Raw genomic sequence first — 18,848 nt, forward strand, 5'->3', positions numbered from 1 at the left:
GAGCTAATGGATGACGAGACAGCACCTAATTTTTGTGATTTTGGCTTAGAGCAAGCGGTGTCGCTATACTGTATTTCATAATCCACCCCGTTGGATGTAAATGTCACGCGATGGCGGAACGATCACAGTTAATCACATTTTCCGGTTCTCGAGTACGATGACGTGGATACTTGTGGATAAATGTGTTTAAACAACCTTCAACAAATCCTGAAAATCTTCCTGAACATAGAAAGTCACTAAAGTGAAACGATCCTCCATAAAACTAGAAAACCATTTTCTTGCCGCATTCTGATCAATGGTATTGTCCTCATGGTGCAAATATTTCTAGCTGTCTCCTCTGCTGTCCACCCCCTTACAGAGCTGAAACAGAAAACTACCAGGTGACAAAATGACAATATCTTGATTCGAATAGCATGAGTGAACTACAAATAAAAAGCGGCAATCCATAAATAAACCCATACTAACTGATATACCAACATAAAAACCAAAACATGCTATGAACTTACTCATGAATCTAATATTTATAATGTAATGAAATCTGGCGTTATTTTTTTATCTAATTAAGTATTTCACATCATTTTCTGTTGTCACGGCTTAACAGGAATGAAGTTATAGAAAGATTTTATGACGACATAAAAGAAATTATGCAGATAGTTATGGGAGACCAAAATTTAACTATAGTCATAGACTGAAATTCGATGGAAGGAAAAACAGCAGGAGGCTACGTAATCGGAAAAGGAATGAAAGAGGAAGCCCTTTTTAGAATTTTGAACAGAGCATAATTTATTCATTGATGACACATAGCTTAAGAATCGTTTATGAATGTTGTGTACGTGAAAGAGACCTGAAGACAATGGAAAGTTTCAGAGTGAAGATATAAAGGTAAGGCAGTTTTTAAACTGTAAGTTATTTTCAGGGGCGTAGTGGCATCTATGAACTGTATAGTCCGTATTTTCAAGCTGAAGAAACTCGTAGACGGTAGGAAATTAAGGATCTGTGACCTGGATAAGTTGAAAAGCAGAGGACTCTAAGAATTAGAATAGCAGCATTCGACGGTGTTTGAGTGAAACAGGGGAATGAAATACAGTAAAAGACGAGTAGCTAACTTTGAGAGATGAAACAGTGAAGGCAGCAGGTTACCAGTTGGTAAAAAGACAAGCGGAATTTCTTGGATAACACAGGAGGTATTGAATTTAAGTGACGAAAGCGGAAAATATAAAAACGCTCCAAATGAAGCATGTGAAAGGTGATACCGACCTTTAAAAATAAGACTGGCAGAAAATGGCTAGAGAACAAATGCAAGGCTGTAGAAAAGTTTATAACTAGTGTAAAGGTACAGGCTATAGATACATCGAAAACCTTTTGCGAGAAAAGAGTAGCAACTGTATAAATGGCAAAAACTCAGATGACAAGCCAGTACTAAACAAGGACGGGAAAACTAAAAGGAATGAAAAATATTTGAAGAGGTCTACAAGGTATGTAAGGACGATATTACAGAAAGGGAAGAGGAAGTAGATGAAGAATAGATGGAGATATGATGCTGCATGAAAAATTTGACACTGCACTAAAAGACCTAAATCGAAACAAACCCCTGGACTAGGCTATATTCCATCAGGATTACTGAGATTCTCAGATAAACCACCCAGATGTTGTTCGACGTGGTGTGCAATATATATGAGGAAAGCAAAATACCCTCATACTCCAGAAATAATTAAATAACTCCAGGAAAGCATGTGGTGACATGTGTGAACATTATCGAACTATAATTTTAATAACTCATGATTGGAAATATTGGCACAGAAGGAAAAATTTTTTTCAGTGAACACACGGCCATTTGACATTATTGTTTATTTAATCACGACCCAGGTTCTGGACTTTGATGCTATGTTCAAGTGACTCAGTTTATGTTATTAATATATATTGCAGGACATCAAGCTCCTGCAATATATCTTAATGACATAAACTCAATCACTTGAAAATGGCGTAAAATGCCGAAATCTGAGACGTAATTAAATAAACAACAATAAAGTCAAATGGCAGTGCGTTCATTTAAAAATGTTTGTATGACTGTTGCTCAGCAACGTCAATAACTATTTAACAGAAAATATGATAGAGGCCGACTTCAGGGAAGATCAGTTTGAATCTGGGAGAAATGTAGGAACATGCGCCGCAATATTGACCCTACGGCTTATATTAGATGGTTTAAAGAAAGGCAAACATACGTTCAGAGAATATGCAGATTTAGTGAAAGTTTTTGACACTGTTGACAATCATACATAATTTCAAAATTCTGAAGGAAGCAGAGATAAACTACAGGGAGGGATAATACTTGTACACAAACCATACTACGTTTATAAGAGTTGTAGGACGTGAAAGAGAAGCAGTAACCAAGAAGAGCGAGAGACAATCTTGCAACCTAACCTGATGTTATTCACTCTGTACTTTGAGCAGGCTGTAAAGGAAATGAAGGAGAGTATTTAAGGCTTGCCAATAACATTGTAATTGTGTCAGAGGCAGCAAAGGACTTAGAAGAGTTTTTGAAAGAAATGGACGTTGTCTTCAAAAAGGGTTATACGATGATCAAACAAAGTAAAAAAAGTGTAATGGAATGGAATGGAACTAAATCAGACGACGCCGGGAAGTTAGATTACAGCCACACTATAAGTAGTAGATGTGTTTTCCAATGCCGCATGGAAGATCTCTTGATGGACGATGTAGAGAGGATACACACCGATGTGACAAAATTCAAGGGATGGTGTCGAACCTCCTTTTGCCCGGCATAGTGCAACACCTGGACGTGGCATGTGCTCAACGAGTCGGAAATAACCTGCGGAAATGCTGAGCCACGCTGCCTCAATAATCGTACATAATTGCGAAAGTGTTGCTAGTGCAGTGTGTTATACACGAACAGATTTCTCGATTATATCCCGTAAATTTTCGAAGGTACTCGTGTCGGGCGATCTGGGAAGCCTAACCATTCCTTTGAAGGTCCAGAATGTTCTTCAAACCAATCGCGAATAATTGTAACCTGGTCACATCGCGCATTGACATCTGTAATAATTCCACACCAAATGGCTGTAAATGGTCTCCAAGTTGCCAATCGTTATCACTTCCAGTTGATGATCGGTTCATATGAACCACAGGGGCCAGTAAGCACAGTCCACACCATTAAGGAGCCACCACCAGCTTGCACAGTGTCTTGTTGACAACTTGGGTCCATGGCTTCTTGGGGTCTGAACCACACTCGAACCCAGCATCAGCTCTTACTAACTGAAATCGGGACTCATGTGACCAGGTCACGGTTTTCCGGTCATCTGGTATCCAACAGAAGTGATCACGAGCCCAAGAGGCGAGCTGCTGGCGATCTGCTGTCAGCAAAGGCACTCGGGTCGGTCGTCTGTTGCCACCTCCCTTTAACGCCCAATTTCGCTGCACTGTTCAAAGTGATACTTTCGTCGTTCGTCCGACATTGATTTCTGTGGTTATTTCACGAAGTGTTTCTCGTCTGTTAGCACTGATAACTCAACGCAAACGCCGCTGTTCTTGGTTGTTAGATGAAGGCCGCCGGACACCACGTTGTCCGTGGCGAGAGCTAACGCCTGAAATTTGGTATTCTGGTCACGCTATTGACATTGCGGCTCTCAGATTACTGAATTCCCTAACGATTTCCGAAATAGTATGTCCCTTGCGACTAGCTCGATCTACCATTCAACATTCAAAGTCTGTTAATTCTCGTCGTGCGGCCATAATCACGTCGGAAACCTTTCCACACGAATCACCTGAGTACAAATGAGATTTCCGTCAAGGCACTGCCCTTTTAGACCTTGTGAGCGATACTATCACCTCAAATCTCTTAACATATTTTTACTTAGACTGGAACAACTGGGAAGGTGAAACTTCTAAATTAATTCTGAAACTGCTGAGTGAAATTCAATGCTAGTGAACCTGCTTAAACTGCCGTGTGGAACTGAACGTACTATCACTTTGCTTGTCTTTATCATTTCATATCTGACCTACAGAATTATTTCTGACTGATACAACTCAAACTTGTCCTATATATTTATTGTCCACATTATACAAGCGCAACGCAATCTGACTGCTCAAATAATTAACGCAAACGAATGGACCTGAATTAGAAGAAATCATAACAATAACCCACACATTTCATAAGTCACTTGCCCCACAGACAATCTTCCTTCCACGAACTACAGCGATACAGCAAGCACCAATACAGCCTGCTAAATGAAAGATTCTAACTACTGTAGGCTCTAACTACTAATAGGCATGTGGTTAGCAAAGGAAAGATTTTGTTGCAGAGCAAACAATGTATTTAGCAGATTTTACCTAAATCATGTGACATTCAATTCAAAAATTATATAGTCGTCCGAGACATCCAGCTCCAAAAAGGTATATAATCGTCAATAATTTTAAGTCTCGATGACGGACACGTCCAGACAGTCCACTCGCGCTAACACTTCAAACTCCTAACCTTCATCTCTGCTAACTATAAACTTCCAACCTCCATCACTGCTGGCTATTCACCTCCAACTTCGAGTCCGACCAGCCACACAGAGTCTCTTACAGAGTGCGCACAGCGCAGTCAGAGTTATTAATGCAGTCAATCGCGCTGCCAACATACAGACACATAAAAAGGCTACTTACATAGCCCCCTTGCCCCTCTCAAAAAATTTTACAAAATGTTTTGTGCACTGACGAAGGCTAATTTGTTAAACAAAATTTTATATTAGCAATATCAAATAGATGGTTCAAATGGCTCTGAGCACTATGGGACTCAACTGCTGTGGTCATTAGTCCCCTAGAACTTAGAACTACTTAAACCTAACTAACCTAAGGACATCACACACATCCATGCCCGAGGCAGGATTCGAACCTGCGACCGTAGCAGTCGCACGGTTCCGGACTGCGCGCCTAGAACCGCGAGACCACCGCGGCCGGCTATCAAATAGATCAGATGCACACAATTAGTAATTTACTGTCAGAACAAATTCTCCTCACAGTCCCTAAAGACAGTCCTAATCATTCATCGGAAGAGTAGTTATGACAGTTTTATGCACTCAGCCTGAGCTAAACAGGCTACTTACACACTATCTGTTTACGTGTATACCGCTATCCCATGACTTTCGTCACCTCAGTGTAAAATGCAGACAGGCTACAGCAAAGACATCATGTATGGAGAAGGCAACTTTATTATCATCGAATATAATTTTTTGAAGATATTTGGCTGGAGTGCATCCTTGTGAGTAAGTGAACCTTGAACGATAAGCAATCCACCATAGAAAAGAATAGAAGCTTTTGATAAGTGATGCTGTAGACGACTGCAGAAGAATAGATCGGTAGTTCACGTAATTAATGAGTGAATGTTGAATCCGAGTGGGGAAAGGGGAAATTTATGGCGCAGCGTAACTAAACGAAGGGGTGACTTGACAGGACACATTCTGCGGCATCAACTAATAATCATTTCGGCATTGGAAGTCTGGGAGGATGTGTGGGAGGAAAGGGTGTAAAAATTGTAGCAGGAAAGCAAAAACATAAACCCGGTAAGCAGGTTCAAATAGATGTAGGTTGCAGGAGAAATTCCGAAATAAAGAAGCTTGTAAGAGGACAGGCTAGAGTGGAGTGCTGCATCCAAGCAGTAACCTACGGACTAAAGACAGCAACAACAACAATAGGACTTCACGGGAGGTGGGAAAGCCAGTGTCGTTATTCCGTTTGGGAAGTTGTCGATGGCCTGCAGTTTCATAAACCACTACGTCATTCGCTCAAGTGATTTACGAAAACTACATAAACAGCCACTCGAGCTCTTCTTAAATTAAGCCTACCCTACAGGTGTGCTAGAACCTTAAAAATGTAGAGATTGTGCGAATAAGCATGTTCGAAATATGATAAAAATACCAAAAAAATTATTCGAATGTTGTCTTTCGTTTTGGAAGGAAGAGTAACTAATATCCAAAAGTATTCATATATTAAGTAAATGTAAGGTGCTCAATTACTTGAGGAAAATGTGAGCAACATTGATAGAAAAAGTTAACAGACAAAATAGAAACTTGTTTTCCATCTGTTGCCGGTAGCCTGTTGTAGTTATAATAATGATTATCAGACGAAGAATCCAGCGTGTAACCATATGAGGTGTATGGCACCAGCTGCAATTGATGAAACGTCTTAAGTGGTTCGTTGCACATGGATTAGTATCATAACGCATGAGTCATCAGATACAGTTGGCGTAATACTTTAACGTGTCCTTCAGCGGAAGCAATTGGTGTAATACCGAAAGGTATCGATTAACCACTGCAATCGGCCTGATACCATTACGTTCCCTCAACAGCTGCAGTTAATTAGTACCGTAAGTCACCAGTTGCCATAAGTGTATTACCGTATGGTATCTGTCATAATATTTTGAAAGTTTAACGCTGTAAGGTACTCATCACCAGCTGCAGTTGGTGTAAAATTGTGAGGAATTCATCACCAGCTGCAACTCGTGTAGTACTGTAAGGTATCCTTCACCAAGTGGAGTTGGAGTAATACCATATGCCACCAGCGGTCAGTGGTTTAATATTGTACCATATCCGTAACTTGCCGCAGTTAGTTCAATAATGTAAGGTATCTGTCACCAGATGCTGTTGGTGTGATAGCTGTAACGAATCTCTTACCAGCTGTAGTTGGTGTAATAACACAAGATATCTGTTAGTGTAACACTGGATGCTGTTCATCACCAGATGGAGTTGTTGTAATACTGTAAGGTATACAGTAAGTCAACAGCTGCAGTTGCTCTAATTGCGCAAGATATCCACCTACAGCTGCGGTTGGCGTAAAACCGTAAGGTGTATGTCGCCAGCTTCGGTTAGAGTAATACTGTAAGATACCTGGTAGTAACTGCAGTTGATTTAGTATTATAAGGGGTCTGTCTCCAACTGCAGTTGTTTTAATACCGTAAGGTATTCCCACTATCTCCTATTGGAATTATATTGTAAGGTACCTTTTTCCAGCTGCAATAAGTGTTATACCCTAAGGTACCCGTCAGATGCTGCATTTCTGAAATATTGTAAAATATCTATAGCTACAATTGGTACAATTGCCTAAAGTAGTGTAATACTATAAGGTGTCCACCACCAAGTGTATTTGGTGTAATACCATAAGGCATCTGTTACCAGCAGACATCAGCAGCAGTTGGTATGATATTATAAGGTATCTTTCCACTGCTGCAGTAGGTGTAATACAATAGGGTATCCATCAACAACTGCATTTTGTGTTGTGGCATAAGGTTTCCGTCTCAACTGTGTTGCATGCAGTACTATAAGGTATTCATCACCAACTACAGTTGGTGTAATGCCACAACTATATATGATCTTATATGATGATATGACTTTATATGATGTACAATACTTTACCTAGGCACCATCACTAATTATAACAAAACTGCTGGTATGCAAGCATAGCTTTGGGAAACAGCAAGTCTTAACATACGGATGAAACTTTCGTCGTCAGATTCTACACATTTTATTAGGAAATCTTACTTTCTTCAATAAACCTATAAAACAGCCACGAATGATTAGTAAGTCAATTACTGTGTCGCTATTTTGTCGAAAGTCGACATGTTAAGAAACGTGGCTGTTGCACTTAAGGTTTATAATTTATATAAAAAACAGCTACCAGCCACATGTAATGAAAACAATTAACAACATAAAATTTCGTCAGGCAGAACTACACAGCCCTGCAGCAAGCGAATAACATAAACAAAACTAGGTCCAACTAAGAATGCTTGTAACCTGCCATCTGAAGATGGATTTGTAATGAAAAATCCGAAACCGGTCATGGTCTGAAGATAATAAACCTTTTTAAACCATACATGTGGCTGGTATCTGTTTTTTATATAAATTATAAACCTTAATTACTGTGTCATTTTTCTTCAGTAACTTGATGGTTCAGCGCGGCTGGTTGGATGTTTTTCCGGAGTATCTTGATGAAAATCCATGGATTGTGTGAGGCATAGTTGGCCGGCGTGGCCGAGCGGTTCTACAGTCAGGAACCGCGTGACCGCTACGGTCGCAGGTTCGAATCCTGCCTCGGGCATGGATGTGTGTGCTGTCCTTAGGTTAGTTAGGTTTAAGTAGCCATTTGAGCCACTTTTTTGTAAGGCATAGTGTTGTTGAAGAGCTAGGAGAGGAAATCAGCGTGGCGTAAATAGCCAGTATGATGAGTGAAAGCGTTATGACCGCCTGCTTAACAATATGTTACTCCACTATTGAAACACAATACAGCAGTGATGATTCTGGGTGACATGCATTTGACAAGTCCTTGGTAGTATTCGTTGGCACGATCATCTGCGTCTGCTCCTAGAAAGTGTGCTAGTATTGTACTCTGACGTCAAATCAGCTGAATATTGCCACCTACCCTACTATCTATGTTACAGAATCGTTTGACCACCACTTTCTATGATGAGCTGTTGACGCCCTTCAGTTTGTCACCTACTCGTGGTTTCATGTCCTTCAACCACTTTAAATTGACGATCACGGCAGTAACATGTGAACAGCAGACCACCTGCGAGGTAACGGGCGAGTCGTCACCCCCCCCCCCCCCCCCCCCCGAAAACGTAAGTGGTACGGAGCGTTACCCGGACAAGAGGGGTAGCCCCAGCGCGTGCTCCATCAAGCACGTGGCTGGGAATTAATTGGTGACGTTGTGTCAATGAAAGAGACTTGTACGTTGGGAGAGCCAAAGATGGCGGACTTTGTGAAACCATCATAGCAGACATTTCACAGTTCGTATATAAATTAATAGTAGCCAGATGAATCACGATACCTCAAAAAGAAACATGTACATTACCATTATTTGCACGACGATTCTAATACTGTAATCAGATTTTCAATATCTTTATTAATTTGAAGTTTAGTATCAGACTGTAAATTTTATAAGTAACACGCAGCAACGAATGTCCAAAATATAAACGCTTCATACGATTTTGTTGATCGCCATGTCTTTAGAAGACTATTAGTGTAAACCTAAATTGGTATGAATTACAGACATGTAACTGGAATAGTACATGAGATATTGGAGGTCAAAGTGGCCGATTACTATCGATTGCGTCAGGCCATAAGTACTCCACAGTTACGCGAAGAAACGGTAGCAGCATGCTTATGAATATATTTATTCATCTATGTCTTTGTTTATATCAGACATATACTATTCACGAATAAATTCGTTAAATACACTCCTGGAAATGGAAAAAAGAACACATTGACACTGGTGTGTCAGACACACCATACTTGCTCCGGACACTGCGAGAGGGCTGTACAAGCAATGATCACACGCACGGCACAGCGGACACACCAGGAACCGCGGTGTTGGCCGTCGAATGGCGCTAGCTGCGCAGCATTTGTGCACCGCCGCCGTCAGTGTCAGCCAGTTTGCCGTGGCATACGGAGCTCCATCGCAGTCTTTAACACTGGTAGCATGCCGCGACAGCGTGGACGTGAACCGTATGTGCAGTTGACGGACTTTGAGCGAGGGCGTATAGTGGGCATGCGGGAGGCCGGGTGGACGTACCGCCGAATTGCTCAACACGTGGGGCGTGAGGTCTCCACAGTACATCGATGTTGTCGCCAGTGGTCGGCGGAAGGTGCACGTGCCCGTCGACCTGGGACCGGACCGCAGTGACGCACGGATGCACGCCAAGACCGTAGGATCCTACGCAGTGCCGTAGGGGACCGCACCGCCACTTCCCAGCAAATTAGGGACACTGTTGCTCCTGGGGTATCGGCGAGGACCATTCGCAACCGTCTCCATGAAGCTGGGCTACGGTCCCGCACACCGTTAGGCCGTCTTCCGCTCACGCCCCAACATCGTGCAGCCCGCCTCCAGTGGTGTCGCGACAGGCGTGAATGGAGGGACGAATGGAGACGTGTCGTCTTCAGCGATGAGAGTCGCTTCTGCCTTGGTGCCAATGATGGTCGTATGCGTGTTTGGCGCCGTGCAGGTGAGCGCCACAATCAGGACTGCATACGACCGAGGCACACAGGGCCAACACCCGGCATCATGGTGTGGGGAGCGATCTCCTACACTGGCCGTACACCACTGGTGATCGTCGAGGGGACACTGAATAGTGCACGGTACATCCAAACCGTCATCGAACCCATCGTTCTACCATTCCTAGACCGGCAAGGGAACTTGCTGTTCCAACAGGACAATGCACGTCCGCATGTAGCCCGTGCCAACCAACGTGCTCTAGAAGGTGTAAGTCAACTACCCTGGCCAGCAAGATCTCCGGATCTGTCCCCCATTGAGCATGTTTGGGACTGGATGAAGCGTCGTCTCACGCGGTCTGCACGTGCGGCACGAACGCTGGTCCAACTGTGGCGCCAGGTGGAAATGGCATGGCAAGCCGTTCCACAGGACTACATCCAGCATCTCTACGATCGTCTCCATGGGAGAATAGCAGCCTGCATTGCTGCGAAAGGTGGATATACACTGTACTAGTGCCGACATTGTGCATGCTCTGTTGCCTGTGTCTATGTGCCTATGGTTCTGTCAGTGTGATCATGTGATGTATCTGACCCCAGGAATGTGTCAATAAAGTTTCCCCTTCCTGGGACAATGAATTCACGGTGTTCTTATTTCAATTTCCAGGAGTGTATTTACCGTGTGTTAGAAAGCACAGAGACATGCGGCTCCTCGCCTACCTTTTGCTTCTTTTCTTTTGATACATGTTTATTTAGTTGTTTATGTATTTAGTAATGTGTGCTGGAGCGTGTTTATGATCCAGCCGTAGGAATATTTATTTAATTTCAAGTATTTAAATGTTAACCCATTATCTCGAATATGTTTCATTATGTTTGTGAGGGTACGTTGAGTTGAAGACAGGGCGGGTGCATGCCAGCCAATCACGGTGATCGTTGTAAAAAGGACATGTGGAGAGACTGTATAGAGGTGGGGAGGAGCATCGTTTCTGGGGAAGACACTAGGCAGTTCTAGGGAGTATGGCACTGAACACGGGAAGTGCTGGACGCGATGGTTCGACAGACGCACAGTCGCGGGAAGGATTTGGAGAGCGGAGCGGTTTGCGCATGGTTGCAGCAGATAGAAATACTTCGGAGTGTCGACTTATGAACTTGTGAGATTTCCGTGGCCTCTACAGTGAAGACTTTGTGAGCGTTTAGAAGTGACTATCTCGCGAGCTATGTTGTTGGTCATAGCTAATTACGTTCAGTAGGACTCTATTGCCGGCCGGAGTGGCCGAGCGGTTCTAGGAGTTTCAGTCTGGTACCGCGCGACCACTACGGTCGCAGGTTCGAATCCTACCTCGGGCATGGATGTGTGTGATGTCCTTAGGTTAGTTATGTTTAAGCAGTTCTAAGTTCTAGGGGACTGGTGACAGCTGTTAAGTCCCATACTGCTCAGAGCCATTTGAACCAAGGAATCTACTGTTACCCTGCTATTCAATTTATATTTTATTTAACTGTTGGACCATCGACACCAATAAATATTTTGCAGAAATATACCACATTCTTAAAAGTACTTCTACTACCGTACTCATAATTTAAAGTCGTTAACATAGTAACTGCACATTTTATTTAATTGCAATCTTTCATTTATAAATTTATATGTTACATTCATAATTCGCAATTGTAGAGTGATAGAAATTTCTACCATTCGATTCATGTGTGTATTCTTATCGTATACTGTAGACTAAGCAGTATTTGGCCTCTAATGCGGCAACTACGTATCCCAGCACCTAGAAAACGAAACCAGCCAAAATTTTTAATATTTCAACGTTGAGCCACCACATTACATTCATTTTATTATTTTGAAAGCCCTCAATTGGGGGCTCGTCCAGGATTTGTGCCCAGCAAAGTGATTTTTTTTCTGGAAATAATGTAATTACGCACTAATTTTGATAATTAACACATGCCATCGATAGAGGTCGTAATCTATTACTTACGTTAAAGGCAGTTTGCATGGAGGCTCAGAGTTTAAATAAATTGGGTGCAAGGAACAGTAGCGGTTAGGGCGTTTAACGGGCAGCAGTATCGGAGACGTCTGGAACACGCGGTAACCGGCGTAAGCTATAATTACACCAGGCGACTTCTCCAGTGGCGGACGCAGCAGTACGACGGCAGTGTCTCCGATTTCTCCAGGGCAGTCAACAATATCGTCTTCCACTACAACCGACGGCATCACCATGGCAGAGGGAACCATCTCAGATCAGACAAGTGCCAGCACAAATAATGAAACAATGTGTGACTCTGAAGTTCAAGCTCCACTTATAGATCTCGCGAATATAAAACAGTCACCTAGTATGTGTAATTCTGAAAACTGAAGTGAGCCGGTTAATCCAAAATCAGAGGGCGAAAGTGTAACTAGTAGGAATTCAGGCAAGGGGAATGAATGTGGTGAAAATATGATGTCTCAGCTAATGCGAATGATCAAGGGAAGGGCAAATAATATCAGTGTAAAATTTTGAACGTAGCTGCTAAGCTTCCGTGACCGTGTGAGAATTATATTAGAACAAATAAGCCCTCGGTGAGAAATATTAAGTCAGAATTGACCAGGTTTTGACACTACTATGAGCGTCGTCTTCAGAATTAAACTAACTGTTCTAAAACATAATAGGTATATAAGACATTAGTAAACTAAAGTGTGTACTGACTAGAAAGAGATGCAGTACTTACAAGTCACATACTAAAAAAAATCTAAGCCGGAAAGGCGACGTCATGAAAAGTTGTAAATAAGATAAGATGGCGAGCCGCTAAGGGCTGCTCGTACCTGAGTGAACACGGGTTGCAACAAAACTGAGGTGCGCACGTTAGAAAGTGAGGGCAAGTAAACATGTTGTTGCTACTAGCGCCATCTAGAAGCCGCAGAAACAACTAGGCTACTGTACATTCAAAATTAGACACATGAAATTCTAATGAAGCTGATTCAGGCATAACGTAAGCACTAATAATAATAAGACGAAGTTACATATTTATCTGCTTTAAACAAAGATACATTTTGTAACGTAAATAAAAACGTCAGTTATGACATACAAGAAAACAGCAAAGACGTAACAGGAAAATAACATTTCGGCAAACTGCATGAGGAAATCTGAATCAAAGATCAAGCAACGGCTTTATACACTCGAAAAAAGTTTTTATTTCGCATTTGCAGCTGTTCGTTGAGAATGAGGCCAGCATGACAAGATAGATGTTTGAAAATCTCCAATTTCTCTAAAACAGCTAACCTACGCCCCTTCTTTTCGGTATGCAGAATATTGCTATCGCCAATGGCTTTAGGCACGTGTGCAGTAATCAAGAGATGATCGGCAAAGGATGGATTTAGGGGACTGGTGCCGTTTTTTTGAGAAAAAGTTATTTTTTGACTTTGTTCATGACATCTTCAAATAGTGTAAAATGTTCAGTCCATGAAGTATGCTTATCGCTACAATAGGTCCGGCACAAGCGACCAAGTTCACGCATATAGCGGACAGCCGGGTTACCTGCTGGGTGGTAAATGAAGGTCTTTATATGTTTCACACCTAATTGTTTCATGTAGTCCTCCCATAACTTCGAAGTAAATTGTGTCCATTATCAGTCAACACCGCCTTTGACTTCCCAAAGTTGTTAAAGTAATCTACTTCCCGTTTCCGAATCATTATTCTGCTAGTGGCCTTCTTCATACCATATAGTTTTACATATTTGGAGAACACATCCACAGACAGCATCAAATGTTTTTGTCCCCTTCTACTGCTTGGTAACGGGCCAAAAATATCAATTGCGAGGAATTTTCCCACGCCCCGGGAAAGGATGTTTTGTATTTCCTCTTGACTGGCAACGGTACTATGTTTGACACGTTGACACCTGTCACAAGCACTCAACTGTTTCCTGACTCTTCGTGTGTGTTGAGTGGATATAGGGAAAATTACAGACGAAGTTGTAATAATAAAATCTGTAATCGAATCAGTGGAGAAATATTTGGGGAGAAAATGGATAAGATAAAGACGGAACTTGGGGCCAAGGTAAGTGATTGCATAAAAGCGCAAGATGCTCATAAAAGCAATATATCTTTAGCAATTAGTGACATTACCAATCGTGTAGGCGAGGAGGAGAATGAAAAGGCAAAATTAAAGATAAAATAGAGTCCAGTAACACTAGTGAAAATGAATTTAAAAAACAAATGCAACAGATAAAATGTGATTTAAATTCATTAGCCTCCCAACAAGCCACGGCGGTTATAAATATCCCTTGGGCAAATACCGAATCTGTGAAATGTTACACAGATGATGGAAGATATAACCCAGTAAATTTCTTGGTTGCTTGTAGGGACGCTTTTATTCATGGCATGTCGGACGAAGCGAAAATAAAATACGTTAAATGGCATTTGGAGGGAGACCCACGGTCTTGGGCAAATGTTAGATGAAGTTTTTGCGAATCATACAAAGAGAGCCGGTCGCGGTGGTCTAGCGGTTCTAGGCGCTCAGTCCGGAACCGCGCGACTGCTACGGTCGCAGGTTCGAATCCTGCCTCGGGCATGGATGTGTGTGACGTCCTTAGGTTAGTTAGGTTTAATTAGTTCTAAGTTCTAGGGGACTGATGACCACAGATGTTAAGTCCCATAGTGCTCAGAGCCATACAAAGAGTCCGAAAAGTGTTTTTTGAGTAAATATTGGAGTGAGGCAAAACAGACGCGGATCCAAAATCAATTCTTAAACGGGCCGAGTTACAGGTATGGTAATGGGACGATGAGAGATTTTTGCAAGCCCGAACTTGGCAAACTTATGCATGTGAAAAATCCGTTGGGGGTTTTAACGCAAATCACCACGTTAAAAAGGCGATTATCCAAAGATTTGCTATGGTATCTTGTCCATAGTCCATGTGATTATGTGCACGAATTTCTAGAATTTGTAGAAAAATTAGAGAGGGCTTTGAAGTTCAAACCTCAGAGCAAACCGGGTGGTAGTGATCAAAGTGGGAATCCAAATAGTCACTACCAAAATAATAATCGTGAAAGAAATCAAAGGAATTCTCAGAGAGATAGTAGCTGGAATGAGCAGAATGGTCGGAGAACGAACAGGAGTGAGACCTTCCGTGAATGGGACCCACGTAAAGAACGCAGTTTTGTTGGGGAACATTCACGCGAAGTGCAATACCGTAACAACAGGTCGGGAAACTAATGTTCGCCACATCTCAAGTCCGGGGATGGTGATCAGAATAGGCGATGAAAAGGACTGAAGATAATGGTAATGGTAGAAATGTTGATAGATTTGGAGAAAGGCAACAAATATCTAAAATGGAGTATGTTAAAGAGGAAGGCTACATAGGTGGCTCTTTCAATAAAAGCAGGCGCGAATGGGGGGGAAGCATAGATTTAAGTAATGGGAATAAATCTGCGGGGAATGATGTAAGTTATCAATGTGTAATTAATGAGTGTGTGAATGGTGATGAATGGAAAGCTTCAGTGGTTCAAAAGAAGTTAAATAGGAGATGAATTTTGTGAAACCAATATGTGTGGAGAGTTCTGAATAGGTATTAGCAAACAGTAGCGATTGCAGTAAGGAAGGTGGTGTGGTAGCAATTGTTTGTGAGCGGCGAAAAGCGTCGATGTTAGTGAAGGCGGAATAGCTTTGGTCTCAAAGTGGTTCAAATGGCTCTGAGCACTATGGGACTTAACTTCTTTGGTCATCAGTCCCCTAGAACTTAGAACTACTTAAACCTAACTAACCTGAGGACACCACACTACACCCATGCCCGGCTTTGGTCTCGCCAGCTGCAACTGAGGATGATTGTGCTTCGGCGGAAAGCGTCAATATTACTAAGGGAGGCTTAGCGTTGGTCTCGCCAGAAGTTGAAGTTAAAAATGTATCAGAGGAGGTAGATGATTTCTGTATAAAGGAACAGAGTAATAGTAATTTCTGTAATAATGTAAAAGCTACTGCTATTGATACTGCCGAGGAAGAAATTTACGCGTTTCTAGTCACAAATGAAGGAGAAACGAAACTTATTGATGAATATGTGGATCTAAAATGTTTGCCAGAGTATGAATCTGAGAATGTATGTTAAGTATGATCGGGGTTATTCTGGATGAAAAGTGTGTAGAAATGGAAGTCTATGCCGAATTTTTCCCGATCACAGCGGAATGTAGCACGTCGGGAAGTACCAAAACCTTGCGACAAGGTAGCAGCAATTTGTGTAATGTAGTGGCGGAGGATAAAGTTCTGTACGATTCATGTAAAGTTAGTTTGTCGATGGAGGAAAGTAAGGTTTCTGATGTGAATTTACGTAGTGATTTAACTGGTGTATCAGCAGATAGGGTCGCTGATATTCATGGTGATGATGGCTTACGCATCGATGTATTGTTTCGGGAAGACAAAATGTTAACAGTGAATTGATGGGTATTTTGTTGAAGCAGTAAGTATAGATATTTTGGAGGGGAAAAACAGTAAAGTTGTGTATGCTGTGGGCAGTGAATTGACGAAATTTGTGGAAGAACTAACAGAAAATTTAGAGAGGGCTGAAGTAAATAGTGTGGATAGGGAAAGTTTGTGTAATGATAATCTTACAAATTGGTATACGAAGGAGAAGTGTGATTCTAGTGAGACTGAATGGAGTTGGTAAGGTAGAACGTTACGGTCATTGCTGCCGCATATGTGGAACAAGAGAAGTTTAAAATTGCTAAGGGAATATAGAGAAAGGGCAGAAGCGAAAAGCTGATCTAATCTGTAATTAGTGGTAGTAATTTTGGAGGGATAATTTATATATTTTACTTGGGGATTCATTAGTAATTTCTTAGTTTATTGTGGCACTGCACGTGTGCAAAAGGGGGGAGTTTAGGCACTGAGGGTGCGTGGAGATCAGTGACCTCGTGGATTTAAGTAAAATATGTATTGTTTATCCTTTGAATAAGAGTGTGGCAAAGAATTTAGTGGTCAATTTGAAGGGGATTAAATTGGTATTGTATGTGCATGCATTTTTTGGTGCATGAAAGTAGGAAGAATTGATTAATGTCAATTAAATAGAAACCACGGGAATTTGAGCTTACGGTGATTCAGTTGTCTTCCTTGTGACTTTGTTCCTAAGGTACCGTTTTCCGCTGGAGGGAATCTTTAGCGTTGATGCTGATTGGTTTTGGGATATGGTTTGTTGACGGGTTTCTACTTGTTGTTTTCGGTGTAGACAGATTTGTCACGATAAGCAGTGGAGCTAGGAATTCAGAGGCAGACACAATTTCGGCGAGGCACTAGGTCAGAAAACTGATGTGAGTTAAGTGAAGTGTATAGTGCGACGGAATAAATTAGCGCTGAGTGAGTGGCACAAGAAGTGCTTACAAAATCGCACATAAGTAAAAATGTACTTAAAAATTTTATTAATTGTCGAAAAAAAATATTTATGCATATTGAAATGCAGGCATCTATTTAAAATGCCGTCCGCAGCTTGTGGTCGTGCGGTAGCGTTCTCGCTTCCCACACCCGCGTTCCCGGGTTCGATTCCCGGCGGGGTCAGGGATTTTCTCTGCCTCGTGATGACTGGGTGTTGCGTGCTGTCCTTAGGTTAGTTAGGTTTAAGTAGTTCTAAGTTCTAGGGGACTGATGACCATAGATATTAAGTCCCATAGTGCTCAGAGCCATTTGAACCATTTAATATACCGTATCGTTCATAGTTTGAGTTAGTTTTTATTTCCAAGTTCATGTTGCTCTCACACCACCGCAAAAATCTTGTAAAAGCTATTGGCCTAGCGTTTTAATCACTTAATTCTGTTCTTTGAAACTTGTTTTATATCTACTTGTATGAACTGAAGGATGATACTTCTGAACATTCTCGCAAGCCAAAATGTAAATAAGTGGAGGAGTGTGAGGTAACGGGCGAGTCGTCGCACCCTGATAATATAAGTTGGGAGGAACCAGTGACCGCACGGGCCGTTCGTCCAGCCGGGTCCCGGCAGTAACACGTGGGACGGAACGTTAGCTGGACGAGAGGGGTAACCGCAGCGCGTTGTGCATCGAGCACATGGCTGGGAATTCCTTGGTGACGCTATTTCAATGAAAGAGACTTGTATGCCAGGAGAGCCAAAGATGGCGGACTTTGTGAAACCTTCATGGCAGACATTTCACAGTTCGTATAGAAATAAATATCAGCTAGATGAATCACGATACCTCAAATAGAAACATGCACATTACCATTAGTTGCACAACGATTCTGATGGTGTAATCAGATTTTTTTTTAAAAAAAAGGTTCAAATGTCTCTGAGCACTATGGGACATACCGTCTGAGGTCATCAGTCCCCTAGAACTTAGAACTACTTAAGCCTAACTAACTTAAGGGCATCACACACATTCATGCCTCAGGCAGGATTCGAACCTGCGACCGTAGCGGTCGCGCAGTTCATAACTGCAGCGCCTTGAACCGCTCGGCCACCCCAGCCGGCAATCAGATTTTCAATATCTGTATTAGTTTATAGTTTAGTATCGGAATGTAAATTATACAAGTAACATGCGGAAACGAATTTCCAAAGGATAAACGCTTCATCCGATTTTGTCGACCGCCATGTCTTTAGAAATCTATTAGTGTAAACCTAAATTGGTATGAATTACAGGCATGTAGAGTTATTGGAGGTCAAAATGGCCGATTACTATCCATCGCATCAAGCCATAAGTGCTCTTATATGAGAAAACGCTGGCAACATGCTTATAAATATATTTACTCATCTACGTCATTGTTTACATCCGAAATACCCTATCCATGAAGAAATTGGTTAAATATTTACTGTGTGAGAGAAAGCACAGAGACATTAGGCTGCTCGCCTACCTTTTGCTTCTTTTCTTTTGAGAAATGTTTATTTAATTGTTTATGTATTTAATAATG

The sequence above is a fragment of the Schistocerca nitens genome, chromosome 2 (genome assembly GCF_023898315.1).
Source record: "Schistocerca nitens isolate TAMUIC-IGC-003100 chromosome 2, iqSchNite1.1, whole genome shotgun sequence".
Lineage (NCBI taxonomy): Eukaryota > Metazoa > Arthropoda > Insecta > Orthoptera > Acrididae > Schistocerca > Schistocerca nitens.